We start from the raw sequence: 5,154 nt of genomic DNA on the forward strand, positions 1-5,154 counted from the left end.
CTTGTGAGGGAAGTGTTAGTATTATCCTCTTCTTATAAATTAGGAAACTTAGAGATTAAGTGACTTACCGAGGTCACACAGTTATTTAGTGCTGAGGCCAGCTATGAGCTTAAATCTTCCTAATTCCAGGTCCAGTGCTCTATCTACTGCCCAGAACAGTAGTTTTTTTTTTTTTTTTTGTTTTGTTTTTTTTTTCCAATCTTAGCTCAGTATCAGAGATCTAAGAAAGAGTTAAGAATTTTACACAGAGTATTATTGGCAATTTTTGTATCAATAGCCTGGGCATACAATGCTCACAAATATTCAAATGTTAATAGTCTCTTAACAATACACATTTTATATATGTATCATATCATTATAGACTAATTTTTATGAATTTTTCAAAAAATCACCTACATTTCTTTGTCTGTTTCCTGAAAATCTTGTATCATTTCAGTGGTACATTCCAGTCAGGATCCAAAAGATTCTTCATTTGGTATATGGCGTTTCCTCTCAGAAAAATACTGCAGTTTTCTATATGGAGTCATGTTAATAAGTTCTTAATGGTGGGCAAAACTCAGCCTAGCTGAGAATGATAAAGATCAATAGCATCCATAACTGTGTCTGATCCTTAAATTGGCTTTTTAGGCCTTTCTTTCAGGTCAATTTCAATCATCTGTCTTCAGATACTACTTCATTGATTAATATAATTTTAACGCTATGTAGTATCTTCTGATTCAAGATCTAGAAGCCTAGAAGCCTAGAAATCAATTTCCAGTTGCTTTCTGAAATTCTTGTTTTACCAGGAATTTTAAAAGTATTCACATTATCATATATCTTACAAAACAAACAAACCTACAACTGAAGGGATTTTGTCCACCTCCTTTTGCCTACTCTGTATTTCCTATATCCCCAAAGTATCCATATCATCCAGTGTGCTATTTTCAATACCATTACCTTTCAATTAATGAAACATTCCTTTAATTAACCTGGTGTGATTCTAAGTGCATTGCTAGGTATCCATTTCTAGAGATGCAACATACATTCAGCCCAATCAGTTTCTATATTTGCATGGATGCAGGGATATAATGGTTAATACTTGATCCCTAAATAATGCACAAGTTACCTTGGAGAAATTTGTCTCTGACTGCGTCCCATGGCTGAAATAGTCCCCTTCTCAATTCTGGCTATGACTTCCTGGATTCCTTTAAATCCCACCTAAAATTCTATCTTTTATTAGAAGCCTTCCCTCCTTCCTCTTAATTCTAGTACTTACCCTCTATTTTTTGTTTCTTATTTACCTTGTATATAGCTTGTTTTGTATGTATCTATCTGCATCTTACTGCTCCATTAGATTGTGAGGTCTTAAAAGTCAGGGATTGTCTTTTGCCTCTTTTTGTTATTGTCAACACTTAACACCATTGCCTAGCTCATTGTAGGTGTTTGATAAAAGTTTGATGATTAATTGATTAATTGATCTGACTTAAAAGAGAAAACATACTGGAAAATCAACTAACTAGCAAGTCAGAGTCTGAAAATAAAAGGAAATTTTTTTCTCCTTAGTGGATATATACAATACTAAAGCATAGAGGATAATTCCCTGATAGAAAACCTCTCTATTCCATCTCACAATGTGCATAAATATATTACCCAGATACATCCCAGATAAAGCTTCTACAGGATAGTACTCCCCTAAAGTCTATCAATTTTTCTTTTACAATCCACTGGGTGTGAACTGATTTCATTAGGGACCTACTACTCCCCAAGCTCAAAAGTATGTGCAAAAAAAAGACCCTTTGGGTTTACACTCCGAAAATTGTAGATAAGCCCCTTGTGAATAGATTTATCTTTAATAGTCAATCAGTAGATACCCTTATCTAAAAAGTAAATGACATTTACTATTATGACATGGTGAGTACATTAGCTATAAAACATTTCCCCCATAAGCTTAGAAGAAACTCTATTCACAAATAAAGCGTAAAAAAGTGGCGAGCTACACTCAGAGAACATGTGTGACTGCGGCAGCTTACACTTTTGGCATTGCAAGATCCTAATAGTCTTTCTTATTCCATGAGAACCCTACTGCAAACAGTCAGTGTATCTGCTGTCCAGATCTCTTAGGTGGATTTCTTGGGTCTGCATCTCTCCCCAACTAAACTCTTAAGTGTCAGGGATAATTCTGTCTTAAATCCCTACTTACCTGTTTCCTCTGGGCTAAGACTCTCCTTGAAGTCACCTCCATTGATGCTCCTGTTTGAGTCTGGCAAGCTGCCCTTCTAATTCCATCAAGGAAGAGTTTCTTCACATCTCATAAATGAGTGACAAAGTGAAAGCCTTTTTTTGTTCTTTTGTTTAACACATTAACAGCTCATTGTCTCTGTTACTTCTTGTCCTATGATTTTATTGACTGGACTTTGTAGAAGGAAAGTGGAATCATCTGAGGAGGGATATTCTGACCAATTTTTTCTACTAAAATCTTCTTCATACTAATTAAATATGGTCTACCGTTAGCAAATAAAATGGGTTGATTTTGAAAGCACATTTGCCTAATCTCGAATCTTAATAGTTCTCTTTGATAACTTGGAGAGACTCAGATATTGTCCTTTTGAATATTTTCCCAAGAGCCTTATACATAAGAGTCTTAGCAAAGTGCATGATACAGTTATTACATAATCCAGAAAGTATTATTCTTTTATGAAAGTCCAGATCCATGACAGGTTATAGATCATATGATCATACTAACTAACAAATACAGCAAACCCCAAAAGTTTTAATGAAGTTTGAAGTTTAGCTTAAAGCTTTACTAAGACTTTTGTGACTCCCTGTGTGATAACCTATAATAGAGTTCACATACAATAACCAAATATAAAAAAAACATGCATAAAAACTGTCCATGCATTTTCCTTAATTGAATATGAAAAACACATATATGAGAAGATAACAAGAAGCATATATTAGTATAATTCAGAATATTACATATGAAAATGTATATCATCACTATAGTCATATTAATGAGGGACATAACTTTAATAGCAAGACTGTGTAGTATTCATTCCCCAATTGATAAATGATCAGATATGAACTGTGAAAGAGCTTTAAAATCATGCATATCTTCTGACCTAACAAAACCACTACTAGACATGAATCCCAAAAGGGATTTTTAAAAAAGGAAAAGGAACTATATATACAAAAATATTTATAACAATTCTCTTCTCAGGACAAAGAATTGGAAATTGAGGAGATTCTCATCAATTGAGGAATGGATGAATAAACTGTAGTATATGATTATGCCACAAATTAAGTGACATGTCCAAGACCATGCACAGACACTTCCTAAAACAAGTTTTGGTTTCACTTCCCAACCCATTTAAGGTCTCCATTCAAATCTAACACACTAAGATTCCATGGATTTCAAATGAAATTAGCCTCCAATACTTGCCAAACCATTGATTTAGAATGATGACCCGAGAGGAGACAGAGAAAAAAAAAAGCTGAAAAAAATGTCAAAGAGCAGAGTTCTCTGTTTGTCAAGAACCCCATGACAACATAATATGTTATTAACTGTAGAAGAAGCTCTGAACAATGTGACTTAAGGCTGCAATTCATTTCTTAAGTTGACCATTAAATTATAAGGCCAGCTCTCCTGTTTAAAAGTTCCTTTAGAGTTTCCCTTCTATTTTAGCATTCAAGCTCCCTTTCTAGTGTCATTCTCAGCAGTCTCAATTTCAGACTCAGATCACCCAAAGTGATCTGAAAGTGAAATTTTCTTTCCAGACTGTAAGGGCTACATACAAAAGCAGATTAAACAAAAGAAATAGACAAAAAAGGAAAATGCTTGTTTTCACTGATGGAAAGACAAAAGTATTGCCAACAGTGAATAAATGTTTACCCATAATTTACTAAAGTAGAAAAAGTAGGCTGATATCAGTTATTAATCCTGAACTCTTATGCTTATGTATGCTTGCAAATCATTTAATCTTTCAGTGCCTATGGAAACATTCTAAAACTCTAAGGTTGGATAATATTTGTTGCTCAGCCTCCGTTGAGCTCCCTGGACTAATGCAAACACAATTCTAACCAGTGGTGGCATTTGCCATCTTCACCATTTTACAGAAAGAAAACTGAAATTCATAGAGTGAGGAAGTAGCATACTTGAGGAAGTAGCAGAGGCAAGAATCCAACCCAGGTTTTCTGACACCAAAGCTAATGCACATTCCAAAATTATATTGACCATAATATTTGAACACTTACTACATGAAAGCAGGTATTTACACCATCAACACACTCAATCAAATATTAACAAATATCAGCTGGTTACTGGAGAAACAAAGACAAAACCTAAATAGAATTTGCTCTCTTCAAAGTTCCTATAATCCATGGGGAAAACAGAATGTATCCATGTAAGTGTATATAAAATGAACAGAAAGTAATTATGGAGTTTTTTGGGAGGAAGCTATTAGTTTTGGGGTATTGAGAAAGATGCCATGTAAAAGAACAATATTGAACTATAATTTGAAGATAAGAAGAGAAAAGAGAAAAGGAAAAGAGGGGAGGAAGAGAGAATAAGAGAATGAAGAAGGGGAAAGGAAGGGAGAAATGGGAAAGAGGGACAGAATGGAGGGAGGAGGAAAAGAGAAGATAAAAGAAGATGGGAATGGAATAGAGAGAAAAGGAGAGAAGGGAGGAAAAGAGGGAAAGAGGCAGAAAGAGGGAGAGAAGAAGAGGGAGAAGTACCTGAAGGGAAGAAGGGGGAAGGAGAGAAGAGAGAGAACGAGAGAGAAAGGGACAGAAAAAGGGAGCGAGATAGAGAAAGGGAAGAAGTAAAGAGAAAGTGAAAGGGTGGAAGGAAGGAGAGAGAGAGACAGAAATAGAGAGAGACAGAGACAGAAAAAGAAAGAGAGGGCACAAGGAGAACAGGAGGGAGGAAGAGAGGGAAAGAAGGCGACAGAGAGACAGAGAATCAAAGACAGAGATACAGAGAGAGACAGAGACAATAGAGATAGAGACTAGATCAGTTTGGTCGCTAAATTGTCTACCACAAGCATATGAAGATTTCCTCTGTTGGAATAGGCAAACAAGAATAATTTATTCCAAGGTCATGAAGACAACTGAAGCTTGGTGAGACACTGAAGCCACCAAGGTCATCCACTACTACCTGAGCCATTGCTAGTTGTC

The sequence above is a fragment of the Sminthopsis crassicaudata genome, chromosome 3 (assembly GCF_048593235.1).
Source record: "Sminthopsis crassicaudata isolate SCR6 chromosome 3, ASM4859323v1, whole genome shotgun sequence".
Classification (NCBI taxonomy): domain Eukaryota; kingdom Metazoa; phylum Chordata; class Mammalia; order Dasyuromorphia; family Dasyuridae; genus Sminthopsis; species Sminthopsis crassicaudata.